Source organism: Melanotaenia boesemani, chromosome 4 (assembly GCF_017639745.1).
Source record: "Melanotaenia boesemani isolate fMelBoe1 chromosome 4, fMelBoe1.pri, whole genome shotgun sequence".
NCBI lineage: Eukaryota > Metazoa > Chordata > Actinopteri > Atheriniformes > Melanotaeniidae > Melanotaenia > Melanotaenia boesemani.
Genome location: NC_055685.1, coordinates 5,163,739 through 5,181,937, shown reverse-complemented (window position 1 = coordinate 5,181,937; position 18,199 = coordinate 5,163,739). Strand labels below are relative to the sequence as shown.

Here is an 18,199-nt window from a genome sequence, read left to right as displayed (position 1 = left end):
AAATGCAGCACTGAGGTCCAGTAAGACTAAGACTGACATTTTTCCATCGTCTATGTTCAAACATATGTCATTAATGGCTTTGGTCAGAGCAGTCTCAGTGCTGTGGTGCTGTCTAAAACCTGACTGGAAGACATCATAGCAGATGTTTTGTGTTAAAAAGTTGTTTGGTTGATGAAAAACGGCTTTTTCAATTATCTTACTTAGAAAAGGAAGATTTGAGATCGGCCTGTAGTGGGAGCACTAGCCGTCTTTTGCTGGCAGAGCGTAACTGTCAAGAGGTAGTACAGCTCTGGATTAAGGAGTGAAGGTACACAGGAGCCGTCTGGGTTAATGTTTTGTAAGCCAGAAGCAGAGCTTTGAATTTGATGCGTGCTGCAATTGGAAGCCAGTGAAGAGCGATTAGCAGCAAAGTGACATGAGCTCTTTTGGGCTGGTTGAAAACCAGATGTGCTGCTGCATTCTGGATCATCTGCAGAGGTTTAACTGAGCATGCAGGCAGGCCAGCCAGTAAGGAGTTGCAGTAGTCAATGCGTGAAATGACCAGAGCCTGGACCAGGAGCTGCGCCGTGTCTTCAGTCAGGTAGGGTCTGATCCCCATGATGTTGTAGAGAGCAAATCACCAAGATCGAGCAACCGAGGCAACATTGTCCTTAAAGGTCAGCTGGTTGTCTACCATGACACGGTAGAAGGTGTAGGCACAAGCGTGATAAAGTCAAACTGCACACTTATCTGTGACGGTAAGGAAGGATTGGCTGGAAAGACAATAAGCTCAGTCTTGGACAGATTTAGCTGAAGGTGGCGATCCTTCATCCATGCGGAGATATCAGCAAGGCATGCTGATATTTGCATTGAGATGGCTGTGTCGTCAGGTGAGAAAGAAAGGAAACGCTGAGTGTCATCTGCATAGCAGTAGTAGGCGAAACCATTAGAGTTTATGACTGCAGCAAGTGAGGAGGTGTATAGTGAAAAGAGAAGAGGGCCAAGCACCGAGCCCTGAGGCTCCCCTGTTGTGAACCCATTTTATGTGGACATTCCCCCTTGCCATGATACTTTGAAGGATCTTCCTGTGAGGTAGGACATAAACCACGAGAGGACAGATCCTGAGATGCCAAGCTCCCAGAGTGTGGAGAACAGTATATGATGGTTGACCGTGCCAAAGGCAGCAGACAGGTCCAGCAGTATAAGGATTGAGGATTGACCAGTGGATCTGGCAAGCCATAGGGAATCAGTAACTGACAGGAGAGCAATTTCAGTAGAGTGGCCTTGCCTATAGCCAGATTGATATGGATTAAACAGGTTGTTGTCTTGGAGGAACTGTGAGACCTGACTGAAGACGGCATGCTCTAGTAGTTAAGACATGAATGGAAGCAGTGAGACCAGCTGGTAGTTTTCAACCTGGGCTGGGTTGAGTGATGGTTTCTTCAGCAGCAGGGCGACCTGAGTTTGCTTGAAGCCAGAGCCAGACACTGGATTTAAGAGAGGAGTTGATAATATGGGTTACTGCAGTTTTTATTGTAGGCAAAATGGTCTGCAGGATGTCAGAAGGAACAGGATCAAGAGGACAGGTCGTGGGTTTTGAGTTGACAAGAAGTTTAGAGACTTTGTCCTCATTTAGAGAGCGGAAGGAGCAGAGTGAGGCACCAGTAGCTTGTTTGGTTAGGCTGAGTTGGTCAGGCTCAGTGAATTGGTTACTGATGGTAGGAACCTTTTCAGTGAAGTAGGAAGCAAACATTTCTGCAGTCAGCACAGTGGGAGGCTGAGCAGGTGGTGGAGATAGAAGAGAGTTAAACACCATGAACAGTTGTCGTGTGTTGGGTCCATTGCGGATCTTGTTCTGATAAAAGGCTCTCTTGGCTGCCTTTAGGCTGGATGTGAAAGTTTCAAGATTTTACTGGTACTCAGACAAGTCAGTGTGCTCTTTTGATTTGCACCACTTTCTTTCTGCAGCCCTGAGTCCAGCTCTGTGCTCCCTTAGAACCTCTGTGAGCCATGGACTGGGACGATTTTGTCTAACTGGTTTTGACACCAGGGGACAGAATTTGTCCAGAGAGGAGGCGAGAGAGGAGCAGAATGTTTCTGTAGCCTCATTAACAGACAGTAAGGAGAAGTCTGAGGGGTTAGGGAGGATAGAGTGAACCTCATCAGACAGCTGTGTAGGTCTGAGGGATCTCAAGTTTCTGCGCTAGGACACCATTTTTAGAGCTGCTTGAGTGACATGAGGAAGGAAGACAGAGAATTTAACCAGGAAGTGGTCTGAGAGGTGCAGTGGGGTGACGGAGAGGTTGGCTGTGGAGCCCTTTCTTGTCAGTGCCAAGTCAAGAGTATTGCCAGCTTTGTGTGTTGGAGGAGTCTGTACCAGTTTGAGATTGAAAGAGTAGATGAGAGCCAGAAAGTCATTTGCCTGTTGTTTGTCAATGTGAATGTTCATGTCTCCCATGACAATTAGTGGTGTGCCAACATCAGGAATGTCAGAGAGATTCATGTCCATTTCAGAGACAAACTTATTTGTCACGGAGGGCGGTAAATGACCAGAATGTATGTAGTGAAAACTGCTTTATAAAAAAAAGTTTGATTTGATTTGAATTGGGGTTCCCATGGATCTAACTGGTGAATGATCCAGCCTTACCATTCTAGTTTAGCTAAAAACAAAACCACACACACACACAGAGGAGGAAAAAAAATGTGACATACCTTTCAGTGTGGCAATTATTTCATCAAGCTTTTCCATAGCCAGCTTTACTTTTTCACTCACTGTGCCAAGTAATCACATCCACTCTTAAACCACGAAAGCAGCACAGATTTTGCAGTCCAACCATCGTCACTTTGGCATGCAGTTTGCGGGGTTATACAATCTCCAGGAGTGTTGTGGATATATGGATCGTCATAATAGATTTACCTCACGTTTGACTTCATGTATATTCAAATAAATTTTTTAAATAAAACATGTTCAGTGATTACTGATGTTTGGGTACTCTTACTTTGAATCCAGTTTTACCAGTAAATCCAATATAACCAGTTAATACAGTGAAACCAGTAAATGCAGTGAAACCAGTGACTCCAGTAAAATCACTGATTCCAGTGTTATCAGTGAATTCAGTGAATCCAATAAAACCAGTGAATCCAGTGTAACAGGTAAATCCAGTGAACCAATTGTTACCAGTGAATCCAGGTTTAGCTATGAATCCATTGTTACCCGTGAATCAAGTTAAACCAATGAATCCGGTAAAACCAGTGTTTACACTGAAACCAGTTAATCCAATTAATTAAGTGAATCCAATAAAACCAGTTAATCCAGGGAAACCAGTTATTCCAGTGAAACCAGTTATTCTAGTGAATCCAGTTAATCCAGTGAAACCAGTTATTCCAGTGAAACAAGTTATTCCAGCGAATCCAGTCAATCCAGTGAAACCAGTTATTCCAGTGAAACCAGTTATTCCAATAAAATCAGTTAATCCATTTAAACCGGTTATCCCAGTAAAATCGGTTATTCCAGTAGAATCAGTTAATCCAGTGAAACCAGATATTCCAGCCAATCCAGTTAATCCAGTGAAACCAGTTATTCCAGCGAAACCAGTTAATCCAGTTAAACCGGTTATTCCAGTAGAATCAGTTAATCCAGTGAAACCAGCCATTCCAGTGAAACCAGCGATACCAGTTATTCCAGTGAAACCAGTTAATCCAGTGAAACCAGTTATTCCAGTAGAATCAGTTAATCCAGTGAAACCAGTTATTCCAGTAGAATCAGTTAATCCAGTGAAACCAGTGATACCAGTTATTCCAGTGAAATCAGTTAATCCAGTGAATCTAGTGAATCCAGTGAAACTAGTTAATCCAGTGAAACCAGTTAATCTAGTGAAACCAGTTCATCCAGTGAAACCAGCTATTCCTGGAATTATAGTGAAGCCAGTTAATCCAATAAAGACCAGTTAATCCAGTGAAACATATATATATATATATATATATATATATATATATATATATATATATATATATATATATATATATTTTTTTTTTTTTTTTTACACACATTTTTTATTGTAAACACGTCCTCCTGAACAATTGAACTGCAGCAGATCTCTGAACATCAGAACTCTGAGAGTCCTGCTGCTGTTTTTTGTTCTTAGTGACATTTTAAAAATAACCTGAGCAGATCCAGAATAGTTGATATTCTGGATTTGGTGATCCAGAAGCTTCAAAGTATAGGGGGTACTGGGTGGGGTGTTGGGCCTTTTGGAGGTCTGTGCTCTCTGAGTGCTTCTAGTTTATTTTTGTTAGGTTTCTTTACTGTTTAGTAGTTTTAGCACAGTTTACCATTTTAAATAACAGTGGTTCCCAATCTGGGCTCCCTTAACTCTCAAGGGGCTCCCTAAAGAGCAAAATAGGTCTGCATGGCAGTATATGTACAGAACCTGTGTGATTATTTAAAAGTTAAGTCCATATGCACACAAATGAATTGTGGTGTATCCTCTGAGATTAGTTATATCCGCTGGTCCCATCTGGACGTTTTTGTTAACACTAACTTCTAAAACCAAGTCCCAAAAAAGGGGTTCCTCAAGGAAAATAGGTTGGGAACCAATCTAGAACTAAAAATCACATGACATTATTCAGCCAATCAGACGTAGATATGTGAAGACCAGCTGTTGATCTCAAGAATATCAGCTGGTGGAAGTGTGATAGACACATCTAACAACCTGAGCTAAAGAAGCAGCTTTTGTTTGGTAAGTATTATTGTTTGCACGTTTCTGAGCATGCACGTGTGAACATGCATGTTTGGCCATGTAACAAAGAAGAAATGTGTGCTTGCAAGGGGGCCATGATCACGCCACACCCCGAAGCATCAGTGGGGGCCCAGCAGGTCCACAGAGCACCAAGCCCAAGACAGCCAAAGCAGACAGAGCAGCGGCCCACTCAGACCAGAGCAGAGGGGCCCCCAGACTGGAGCCCCGCCACGGGCCACACGGAGGGCAGGCACCCCACAGGCCCAAGGGCCACCCATTCCCCCCAACAGAGCCCCACCCAGGAACCCGACAAGGCCCGACCGCCCCAGGCAAAACCACCGCCGGCCACACCAACCTAACACCAAGGCTAGGCACCCCAGTGACAAGAACAGGTCCGCATAATAATTATCTGTGATGGACTGGTGACTTGTCCAGGATGTACCCTGCCTCTCACCTGCTAAATGCTGGGTTAGGCTCGAGCTACCCCATGACCCTTAATTGGATGAAGTGGTATAGATAATGAATGGATGCATTGTAATAATTATTTTTATTATAGGTCCTAGCTGATGACAGAGCATCAAGGCACCTTGTTCCAAGATGGTCAGACCTGGATGTCTTGGAGGCCGTCAACAAAGCTCTCGCTCCAGTTCACCGACGCACTGTTGGGGGAAGAGTATGTCACCATCTCATCTGTTAAGCCTGTCCTACACACCGTCCATCCATGAGTGTTGGCTGAGAAAGATGATGACGTGCAACTGACGAAAGCCATTGTAACCCACATAGAAAATCTCCTTTTTGTTAAGCTATCTAACCATATTCAGTTTCCCGGTTGTCCGTGAAGGCACAGTTTGGTCACCTGACACCTGTTCAGCCAATCCCATTCCTTGGAGCCTCCATATAAGCTGTCTGTTACTGCACCTACAGATGTGTGGGAGAAAGGCTATGGGAAGGTTGCAACAGATGCTGCCAAACCACTACAAATGCCGGGGTTCTCGTGTGGGAAGGATTATTAAGTGGATTGGCCAGGTTTGCCCTGTTGGGTGCAAACCCTCTTGGGTAGCGTGTTAGATTCAACTCTATACCAGACAACAACCCTCAGCAGTGTAGTAGGAGGCTGTTGCAAGCCAGCCCACTTTCACCCTTTTTGCCTTACTCACTGTCCACATTCATATTGTTGGAATAGCACATATATAAACACTTAAGGTAGATTTATTCTCGCGTGGCGTCTGAGTGCAGTGTGTTACGGCGTAGCTGACGCTGGTGAGTTTGCACTCGCATTGAAGTGTAGGGGGTGCACGTCGTTTTGGTCTTGGAGTTTCTCCTCCTGAAGGTGGCAGCAGGGGTGGTATCGGCCAGTAAACTCACCAGGACAGAGTTCTTTTGATGGTTAACTTCTGCTCAGTACGTATTTTCTGTTTTAAAACAACAATGGCATCCAGTATGGTTCAGTGTCTTTATGCGCTTATGAAAGAAAACAAAGAAATAATTCCATCAGCCTCTCATCAACTTGATACACTGGTTATCATTTTTAAAAACTGTGGTTGCCACACAAATTCAACGAGAAACCTACTAAACACCATCCAAAGATCCTGTGTGTGTGTGTATATATATATATATATATATATATATAATATACGTGTGCCTGTGTGTGTGTGTGTATGTGTGTCAGTAATGATGTCTGTGTCCCTGAGGGAACTGTGTGAGAAGGTAAAGGTGCCCGATGAGGAAGTTCAAAGTTTAAGGCCAGTGATAGACAGTGTCAGCATAGATGGAGAGAGTCACAAAGAACAAGGACCAGGTAAAGGTGGTAGCAGCTCAGAGGAAGACGATGAGGAGGAGACAGCACAGGAGAGCGAGGATGAGGAATATGATGTGGATGCAGGTAAATTAGTAATGTTTTTTATGACATGAGTTATGTAGAAGTGTATAATGTGGATAAATGAGCACATTTCACAGCAGCAGTCACAGTAGATCACACACACTTTTTTGTTGTTGTATTAAGAGAACAACAGTGACAGCACAGATGGAGAGAGTGACATGCAGAAGGAACCACAGAGAGGTGATGGCAGCTCACAGAGAGAGGATGAGGAGATAGCACAGGAGAGCAAAGATGGTGAAGATGCCGGTTAATTGGAGTGAATAATGTGTGTTTGAGTTGTAAAGTATTATGTGTAAAAGTTAATGTATAGAATGGATAGATTTGCACATTTTACAGTAGAAGTCAGAGTGGATCACACACACAAACTCTTATTTTTGTTGTTGTGTTTTTTAGATTCTGATGAAACTGAGCAGGGACAGAGATGCACATCTGCTGCATGTGTCAGGTCTACCAAGCATCTCTGCAGTAAAATTGACAAGGCAGACCAGGAGAAGGTTTTTTAAGAGATTTTTGGGAGAACATGAAATGGGAAAAGAAAGTATGTGCATGGTCTGGTACATGCCATCCCAGTACAAAGGAAAAGAGGGTCTGCAAATTCAAGAAGGTAAATTACCTTTGTTTTCTTTTTACATGTTAAACGACAGACATTAAGGCTGTGCAGGAGTATGTTTGTGGCAACTCTTGGAATAAGGACATGGTCTGCTCAACACTGGGTGCAAGACACGGACACAACAAAGAGCTACACAACAGAGAAGAACAAAGCATCGCGGCACAGAGAGGCCTATGATTTTATCATGAGTTTTCTGAAGGATCTCCCTAAGGTGGACCTCCCATTATTGCAGGTCATCCACATCAAAACAGTACCTGGAGCCTGTCTTTCAATCCATCACTGACCTGCATAAAGAGTATTTTCATGCCGCTGAGGAGAAAATGTTGAGACCATTATCAAGGCAGGTGTTCGCAAAAGAATTTAAGCAGCAGAACCTGAGTCTTTACCATCCAATAAAGGACCAATGTAACACCTGCTGCTCCTTCAAGGCTGTTAACTTAGCAGAAGATAAATGGCAGGACCATTTACCCAAAAAGGAAGAGGCCCGTTCTGAGAAGGCACAGGACAAAAACAATGTAAATGACAAAACCAAGGCTGTCTGCATGGATCTGCAAGCCCTCCTCCTATGCCCCAGTTTAAAAGCATCAGCTCCTTATTATAAAACAAAACTAGGCCTCCACAACTTTACTATTTATGATATGTCTAGACACAATGCCATTTGCTATGTCTGGCATGATGGTGAGGGAGCTCTGTCTGCCAGCAAGTTTGCATCCTGTGTCATCAATTTCCTTTCTGAGCACATGGAGCATGAGGAGCACATTTTATGGATGACGGTTGTGGGTACCCAAACCGCATTGCAGTGCTCAGTAGTGCTCTTCTTAACTTCTGCATGGAGACAAAGAAGGTGGTAACCAATAAGTTTCTGGTGAAGGGATGCACACAGATGGAGTGTGACTCAGTGCACAGTGTCATCGAGAGGCATCTGAGAAACAAAGAAATTTATGTCCCAGTGGAATATGTTGCCCAGATGAGGAGTGCCCGGTTCAAGGCCAACTCATATGAAGTCAAATATTTGGACCATACCTTCTTCTATGACTTCACTAATCTGAGGCTCTGCAGGTCTATCTGCCCAGGGATCAAACCCGGTGACCCCACTATTCACGATGTCAGAGCCATCAGGTAACTACAGTATCAATCTAAAAAAATCTTTCCCATAAAAACACATTTACATTAAATATGTTGGAATCACAACAAGACATGTTAAGAAGTAAATCCCAATGGAAGCAACACAAAAGAGCATCAATAGCTTAATGGTAAGAATTATATTTAAGTGCAGCGTGCTGAGGCAGGATAAATAATTTTTTTTGTTAGATACAACATAAATGAGACCATGGACTTCAAAGTCAAGCACTCCGATGACTAGAGACTGTTGCTAAATCAGCAGCCCAGACGCATTTCCTCACATTTTCATGTCCTCTTCTTTCAGCATCTCCATCCTCTTCATGTCTCTGCTGTTTGTGAAGGCAGGTTGGATTCTGTCGTATTTACTGTGATTTTTAAGCTCTGAGCTCAGATGGGAGCTGTTATGTTATGTGTGACGTGAGGTACGAAGCACTCCCGCTGCTGAGGTTTACACTGCCGCAGCAGCAGGACACGTCATGGTTTTTAAATGTAAGTTCAGCTGCACCTTATTACCTTGCTTTTGAGACAAACAGGTCACTCCTGACTTCTTGTTCAGACAGAACTTTTCCAGCATGATGCTGAACTCATCTGTGATTTTTGTGGTTTAAACTGTGGTTACTTTTTTGTAATTTGCTGTAAAGTAAGCTAACCATGTATGTTGGATTCCTTGGCAAACCATCTGCTTTGGATTAAACCTTTTTATATCTGACCAGTGTTTGAGGTTTTTGTATTTAATCTGTATTTCTGCACCCTGCACCCGACACAGAAAGTTGCAGGAGGTTGTTCCTGCCACAGTCAACCCTTCTGGAAAAAACAACCTAGATTATTTATTTTTTTTTAACTAATAATGATTTATAAAAGAAAAATCAAACTGACAAACATGAAAGGTTTCCCTTCACGGACTGATAAAAGTATTTTGTCATTTCATTATATTTATCAGCACCTTGGCGTCTTTGCAGTACTCGCTTTTGTCCGCTAGGTGGTGCTGTTGGACTGTGTAGAAATTGGATTAATACTCAAAACCCATTTAGTTTTTATTTTTTCTCTCTGTTTTACAGGGATGTTAGACTAATTTAAATTCAGGGGCCAGATTCAACAGTTTGATCTCCCGGGGGCTGGACCAGTAAAATAACGGTTTTAATTAATAAAAAATGTTTTCCTTTGTTTTACTGCAAAGACGCACATCATCAAGATCTTGACATTTAATGAACTATCCTCTTTAGAAAACATGAACAGCCGGAAATTTCTGGAGAACAATAAACACAATTTTAACAGCAAATTGCCTCAGTTTCATATTTACATATTTTATTGCGTTACATGTTTACATTTGTTATAATTCTGATTATTATACAGTTTACGAAAACCCAAAAGTCAAAATGTTAGAAAAGCAGAAGTGTGAAAAGGTTCGGTGTTGTCGCCTCTAAGTGACACAATCTAACCAGCAAAGGACTCCTGAGCATTTAGACGGTCTCATTTCAGTAGAATCCACCATCATAGCGAAGGTTGCTGACCTGCAGAAAACCATCACTGACTCCCTCCACAAGGAGGAAAAGCCTCAACAGGTGATTGCAGAAGAAGCTGGACGCTCTCAGAGTGCTGCATCAAAACATCAATAAAAAGCTGAGTGGAAGGAAAAGTGTGGAAGAAAAAGGTGGAACAACCAGCAGGGTTGAAGCAGCTGGAGAGGATGATCAGGAAAAGGCCGTTCAGAGATTTGGGGGAGCTTCACAAGGAGAGGACTTAGGCTGAAGGCCCAGCTTCTAGAGCCACCACACAGACTGATCCTGGACCTGGACTTCACAAGTCGTTTTCCTCTAGTCCAGCTGCTCCTGAACACAACACGTCAGCAGTGTCTTATCTGGACTAAAGAAACCATGACCTGGTCTGCTGAGCAGTGGTCCAAAGGGCTCTTTTCTGATGAGCAAATTTGGCATCTCGTGTGCAAATCCAGGTCCTGGAGTCTGGAGGAAGACCGCAGAGGCAACAATCCAAGACTCTTAAAGTGAAGTGAAGTTTCCAGTTGGTGGTGATGTGGGAGCCATGTCATCTGGTGCTGGTCCACTGGCACCAGAGTCCATGCAGCGTCTACCAGGACGTTCTACAGCACTTCATGCTTCCTTCAGCAGAAAAGCTTGTTGGAGATGCGGACTTGATCTTCCAGCAGGACTTGATACCTGCCCACATTGCCACAAGAACCAGAACCTGATTCAAAGACCAAGGCTTACTGGGCTGGACTGGCCAGCAGACTCCTGACCTGAACCGTAGAAATCTATGGACCCTTGCCAAGAGAAGGATGAGACATGAGACCGAGCGATGCAGAACAGGTTGAAGCTGTTATGGAAAGCATCCAGGTCTTCATTCCACCCCAGCAGGACCGCAGGCTGATAACATCCATGCCACGCCACATGGAGGCCGGAATCCATGCAGAAGGCCTCAAACCAAGACCTGGGTTCATATGCAGGACTGGACTCTTCTGATGGTCAACATTTCTGGATTCTAAAGCCATTTTTATTGATTTCATGTCATATTCTATTTTCTAAGATTTAGATATTTGGGTTTAATAAGTTGTAGCCTTAATCATCAGAGATATAACAAATATCTTGAAATATCTTACTTTGCATGTAGTAAGTCTAATTATTAGTTTCCCTTTTAAGTTAAATAATTAAAATTTGCATGATATTCTAATATTTTTTGTTTCACCTGTATATTTAGCTGAAGAAAAACATTGAAGAAATAAGTAATAATTAGACTGAGGTTCAAACTGAAGCTTTGTCTGGGACTAGAGTCCCTGCTGAGACTAATTATGATCAGATATCTGTTTTGTTTCCATGATCTGAGCTAGTGGGAGCATGTAGATGTTGAACATAGGGGGCTCAAAATGGAGCCTTGGGGAACTCCACATGCATCTGTTTGTTTGTAGATCATTAAATTGGGGATTGAATCGAAGATGAGATTGGATGCAATCCATTTGGTCACTGATTCAATATGCCCATTAAAACTGAGTTTGATTGATCAGATGGTTTTAACATTGCTGACTGAAGCTGGACACTGGATGCTCATCTTTGGTTCTAAAGACAATGATTTCAGATTTATTTTTATTTATATGAAGAAAATTCTGAAACATTCAAGGACGGGTTGGTCCAAGCTTTTTCTGGGACCAGAGCTTCAGATAAACAATGCGTTCTGTTTCCCACAGAACCTCCTAGTTGAGATTCAACAAAAACAGATCCATTAATCCAGTTTCAGAGTTTACCTTTGATCCCTTTCGACCCACTGGGCCTGAATCCCCGGGAGGTCCCACAGGTCCCTGCAAAGATGACATGAAACTCTAAAATGTCACGAAAATATTTCATTTACATAATCATCTGTTTTTAAGTCTTTAAACATTATTATTATGTTTACATTTTATGTCCAAATGTTCCAAATACTGTAGTTTATGGATATATTTATAGATCAAAGTTTATTATGACTGCAGATTATGACCAAATATTTTACCATTTTGTACAAAGAAGCTGTTTTCCATCATTTATGCCACCAGTTATAAATTTATAATGACTACAAGAACCAAAAATATGGTTCTTAGAAAACTGATGGTTTCGCTCATTCTGAGGTAATGAGATGGAGGGTGGGACCTGTTTTCACACTTTTGGCTCCTCCCCTCACCTTCCTTTTCCCAAAAAAAAACAAAAACTCTGGAAACATCACCTAGTTAAATTTGGAGAGCAGAGAAAGATGGACAACCAAACTCAAAGCTAGTTCGGACAAATTTCTCCATTGTTTTGTTTCCTGTTGCTAACAGTAAAGAAACTCTTCTGTTGTTTGATTTTACAAACGCTTGCTGTAACTTTTAGTGCGTTTTTTTTCTCAGTCTGTCTGACAGCAGAAACACTGCCACCATTCTGCTCCACCTTCTCCAGCACACACTTCTTTCCTGTCAGCCATCTCTGGGCAGCCGATTCTCCTTGCTAACGCCGTTCATGCACAAAAGGACCCCTGTTTCTGTCAGGACGTTATTTGAAACTCTCAGACAAAGCAAAGGAAGAGCTCTCCACAACCCCTCATTAAATTCTCAAACTTAGATTGTTTCATAATATCTAATATCATGTTGACATTTTTTTATAATCCACATTATATATTTTGTATTGTGTATTATTGTATGCAAAATGAATTGATAAAAACTGATTGGAGGCTGTAAAGACCCCCTTTGCTTTATATATATATATATATATATATATATATATATAATTTTTGTTTATATTTACATTTTCTATTAATAAGTTGAAGTTTTACACTGCACGTAATTCAGATTTTTTTCATGAAACACATAAAACACATTGTAAAATCAAAACATCAGCAATTTATTGCCATAGCACTGGGAGGATGAATGGTTGGTGTAATGGAGGTCACACATATTTGTGATCGAAGAGTCTTCCAGATCAGCAGCGTCATCAGCTTCCAGATTAGCAGAACTGATCACTTGCTCAGTACAGCAATCATCTGACCTCCAGTTTGTTGATTCTAGAAAAAATAAATGAATGAATCAATTTGGTTTTGTTGAAAAGAAGTATTGGTGCATTTATAGCTTAGTAGTCTCAACATGGTTATATTTCATAGTACTTATGCGAAACACATTACTAATTACTAGACTATCAAAGTGTTATAGTAACCTGAGCTGCCAGTAAAACTTTGTCAAACCAAGTGAGGTTTGAAACACTCACTTCAGTAACAGTATTTTATTGGATACATTAACATTTGTTTGAAGTAACACTGCAGTCAGTCAAAATGTAAAGTTTTACAACATGCAGTTTCCACTGAATAAATAAAACTACGTGCTATCTTGGAAACTGGATAAAATGGAGTTAGTTTGTTTTTTACATTTTTTACCTTTGCTCTCTAGTCCTTGTGTGCCCTGCTGAAAACAGAGAATAATAACATATTTAGCAATCACATGCAAATTTATTAGGCATACCTCGGTTAAGCAAATGCAGTACATGAGAAATCCTGCTATAAATCCTCCCTTCATGAGGTAAATGGTAATATATATTGATGCTATTTGAGAGAGGTGGTAATTTACTTATATGGTCATTTTGGACACTGTAAATTGTGGTGCTGTTGAACTGTATTAGATCAGACATGCTCTTAATATTTTGCTAATCCTACATATAAATACGGTTTTTAAGAGAGTGTCATTTCAAACAAAAATTTAGTTGTTAACCAAACCAACCAGTTAACCAAAATATAGTGGTGTGCAAATACTAAGTGGCAAGTTAAGTAAAAACATCTTAAATTGTACAGAAATACAGAACTTGAGTAAATGTACTCATATTCAATCACTGCAGGTGAAAATATGAAAATAATTCAAATGAAAATTTCCTTACCTTTCGTCTGTATCTTTTGCAAGTAGTTTGTTGGCTCTTCATTTTTCTCCTCCAGCTTGAGTTGTACCTCTGTGCCATTTTCAAATGTATTTAGCACCAACTGCTTGCCTGAAATAATTTTAACAGTAGAAATAAGCACATATCCTCTAGTAGTTTCTCTTACTTTATAAAGGTGGTGGACTGGCTAATACATTAGTCTCATAGCTGTTCAAACTGGGATGAGTTAGTGTTTGCATCGGCGGGTTATACATTATATACATGTTTTAATTATACACATGTGCAACCTTTCCTATTAAAGTTAAATTGAATAACATAAAGTTGACTAAATCATAATCATAATGAAAACAATCATGGTTGTGACATTTAGAAGCTGGTAGGTACCAAACGCACAATGGAAGAACTCTAGCTGGCATGCAATAATCGCTTACCCTTACAACCTTTTTATTATTAGGGTATCTTAAGGTTTTTATAATTAATGAAAACTAAGTAACATGATATTGAAATAACGGAGGTGTAAAAATAATTTCAGTTAACTGAAATTAAATTAAAAGCCAAGGCTTTGCAAAATTTAGGAACTAACTGAAAATGTATTGCACATTTATAAAGCTAACTAAAATTAAAACAATTTATAAAGAAAATTATTAAGGAAATTTATTCACTTACTAAAAATGTAACTGTATCCACTCATGGCTTATAGATGCTGCATCCTTGTTTTCTGTAACGAGCTGCATTTGGCGCAAAAACACTGTAAACTTTGAACCCTGTAGCTGATGCTGCTCCAAAGTCAGCATTAGAGGAGAGAGCCGTCAGTCACAAATGCTGCATTGCCATTGGTTAATACACAACGTGGGGGTGGGAGGTGCTGATTTACCGACGTTAGGTTGTACGGTTACGTTATGTTAACGTATGGAGCTGCTGGCAAGAGGCATGGAGCAAGATATCGTTGCAGCTGAAAAAAGAAGGTAAGCAACATCATTGTCAAACGCAATTTGGGTAAAATTTAGATGGCGAATGTTTATGCTGTTTCTGATACACTTTGAAGAAACTGGTCGCCATATGTGGCAAATAGTTAAGCTAGCTAGGGATGCCATGCATGTGTTAAGGTTAGCTAACGTCAGCTAACTGCAGTAAAAGTCTTTGGGTGTGTCCCAAACCGCGCACTTCTATACTTCGGACACTACATTTAAGTGCTTAGTGCGCTGACACAGAAATTTCAGTAAAAACTAAGTGCACTGAAAGTACCCGGATGCTACCCTAAACTCGGCCAAAAATCTAGTGCGAAACGATGGACACTACACGCACTAAACGGACGCCATCTTGCTGACGAAGCGGAAGGGGAGGGACTTTCAACCAGTTTTTCAGAGCTTGCAGCCACCGACTCAGCGGTACCGAAGCAGGCGGAGGCTGTTTTCTACTGTTGTAAGTATGAAGATATTTGATTATAATTCTAAAATATACTGCAGCATGCTTCGTATCTCTTCTATCCCTGATGACAGTTATGGATCTGATCATTTGTTGGAGGCTGCAGTAGAGTTAGCAACGTTAATGTTAGCAGTTTTATACCCGATTTCGCGGATCTAGATGGGCTATAAGTGTTAAAAATGATTAATGCTATAGGTTCCGTATGTTTATTCATGATTGCTGAACCTCCAAATTAAGCACTGCGGGGTCTCTGGCGTAAACGAAATGGTCCTTGATCTGAAAACTGATTAGGAAACACCGCTGGTTTAGAGAACCCGCCCGTTTCGATGGTACCGCTGACGAAGCAGTAGCTGATTGCAGACGCTTATCTAAAGTGATGTACAAAGTACCCATAAAGTACATAATCATGTTTGCATTTATATAAACTTCCATTCTGTGTTCACCGTAGGTCACTGTGGCATCAAACTACCGAGCCAGCAGTGGCACTGAGGCATTTACCACCTGCGGGCTAGGACGCTGCTGTGGAGAAGAGGAGGCGGCAAGAGAGAAATGATTTAATTAAAAGTTTAAATAAAATGTTTTCTGCATCCTTGTTTTAGCGTCTTCATTACTGCATTTCATATTTTAAATGATGATTTCTAGTATAATCGGTTTCCTGTTGCAGACGTGAACGGTATCAGTGTAAACACCAATGAAAACAAATGTATAATGTAAAGTAGGCTACTTTAATTCAGTTAAGATATCTTTGCTTATTTAAAAGCTGTTTTAGCATAAAAGTATGACATGCAAACACGTATGTTGACGTGATTTTGGATTTTGGAAGAAAAAAAAAAGGTATATTAACAGAGCGGCGCTGCTAAGCTGGTACGTCACTACCGGTAAGTGCAAAACGTTAGTGCTCAATTTGGATCAGGACTTACCCACGATAGTGTGCACTACAGAAGGTAGTGCTTAGTGCGCACTACGCACTACCTTCCAGTGCACTCACGTAAGTGCGCGGTTTGAGACACACTCTTTATGTGTAAGGATTAACTTTGGGATTATTACTTCTACAAACAGCAGGCCCTAGACATTTTTGGAGTTACCTAAATTGTAAATGATAGGAAAAGTTTGTGGTCTCATGCAGTGAGACCCGTTTAAATAAATACAATATGTTGTACTTTTATTTCTTTCACAGAATGAACACCCCAGCAAGAATTAATAAAAAAGAGATGCCCAAAAGAGCGCGAAACCCACCGAAGAAGCTTAGTTTTTATGAACCAGATCCCGGCTCACCCAGAGATGACCAACATGGTAATTGAGTTATTATTGTACTACACATCTTAGCTACTTTTTAAAGTGATTGTTATTTTTAACTTACTTTGGACGCTATAATGACCAAAGTCTTCGACCGTCTCTGGTGTCTTATCTCTGGGATTTTTATTATCAATATATTGTCAGCTTGAGGAACAAAGTTGATATGCAGGATTAGGACTGGGTGATATAACCAAAATCTCATATCCCGATATAGCTCATTTTATATCCTGATAACAATATACATCACGATATAGAAATTTTTGGTAATTTCAATTGATGAATAGTTAATATAAAATTGCTATGTGGAAATGCAGTTTGAAATGATATACTGAATAAAAAAAAAGGCAGTATTTACTAAATATTTCTTTTATTTTTGAAACTTTTTTCCAAGCAAGACGTGATGGTAAATAAATGCGAATAAAAAACTTTTTATTATTCCTTCAAGTTCGAGCAGCAAACAAAAATACGGCAGTAGTGATCTCCTTCCATCTGTGGGTACTGATACCCAGGAAAATACTCTATACTATTTTCGATACCACAGCAAAAAAAAAAAAAAAAAAAGGCATGACATTTTTTAAAGAAAGTCAGAACAATCAATGACAATAATACCAAAAAATTCCCTCCCAACAATAAATTGTTAAAAAAAACAACCAGAAACAGGATCTGGCCCATACAAATGTACTCAGTTACAGCCTATTTATTTTCTGTACTTCTGGTGAATTGGCTCCATAGTTTCCTTGCTGAACACATGAATAATAATAGTCCAACTAATTAAATATTAATTAACACCTAACACCTGAATTTCAGTACCAAGTGTTTCATAGACAATGCGTCAAAAATAAAATAAAATGAAATGCATGATCATTAAATAATGAAAGAATAAAAACAAAGTGAAAAGAAAGAATACATAGTCCATAAATCAAAAAGTATTGCATGAGTGAAGCAAATGTAAAAAAAAATAAAGTTAACCCTAGTTGAATACTAAAGTGAAGAGATATTTTTAGCTATGCAAAGATGATCAGAAATGAGACTTTTAAGATATAGTAGCATGTTTAAATAAGACAGAGTGTACTGGTTTACTCAAAATCTCTTCTTTTTTTCTTTTTTTTTATACTGTGTGTTTTTTTTCAGGACTTTTTGTATTTTTGACATTTGAAGATGGATACACAGCAAAAATTTTTAATGTCTGTGATGTACTAAACAAAGACGATAACCCATTGCTTGCCTCAAAGATCTGAAACCAGGAGAAGAAGTACTTGCAAGGTGGTCTGATAACAAGTTTTACAAAGCCACAGTAGACTTCACTGGAACAGCTGACAAAACGATGGATACCAAGAAGGCTACAAAGAAGGACATGAAGAAAACAGCTGCAGCTGCTCAAAGATTCTACAACCTTCCATCCCTACCTCAAGCAGGCCAGTCCACCTCTACACAGGATCACCCAAATACTGTGGACCACAATGTTGTGCAGCCTCCAACTACCTGGACAGTGTACCAGCCTCCACCTACCGAGTCATCTCCACCTTTCCAGCCACAGCGCCAGCAAGTAACTGCCTGGCCACAGTACCAACTACCAGTTTCCCAGTCATCACTACATACACCTCAATATTACCAGAATTCACCTATCCAGTCACACCACCAGTATTCTTCCACACTGTCTCCAATCCCACTTAGTTCCTGCCTTTCGCAGCATTCACAGCATCGCCAACCTCACACGCCACTGCCCACACCTTTAACACAGCAGCAGCCTGTTTTGGCAGATTTGGATCAGCAA

At 40.5% G+C, this 18,199-nt stretch overlaps 2 long non-coding RNA genes across 3 annotated transcripts; one reads left to right on the top strand and one right to left on the bottom strand.

Moving 5' to 3' along the window:
* Nucleotides 1-12,611: 12,611 nt before the first annotated feature.
* LOC121638903 lies at nt 12,612-14,418 on the bottom strand. Of its 2 annotated transcripts, XR_006010103.1 has the most exons (4): nt 14,371-14,418; nt 13,708-13,815; nt 13,214-13,241; nt 12,612-12,847 (listed from the first exon to the last, which is right to left on the bottom strand). It is a non-coding gene; the product is annotated as an uncharacterized LOC121638903 (long non-coding RNA). The 2 variants fall into 2 exon arrangements; XR_006010102.1 differs by lacking the exon at nt 13,214-13,241.
* Nucleotides 14,419-14,621: 203 nt separating this feature from the next.
* On the top strand, nt 14,622-17,594 carry LOC121638902. The gene is made up of 3 exons (XR_006010101.1): nt 14,622-14,669; nt 16,307-16,422; nt 17,557-17,594. It is a non-coding gene; the product is annotated as an uncharacterized LOC121638902 (long non-coding RNA).
* The last annotated feature ends 605 nt before the right edge of the window (nt 17,595-18,199 follow it).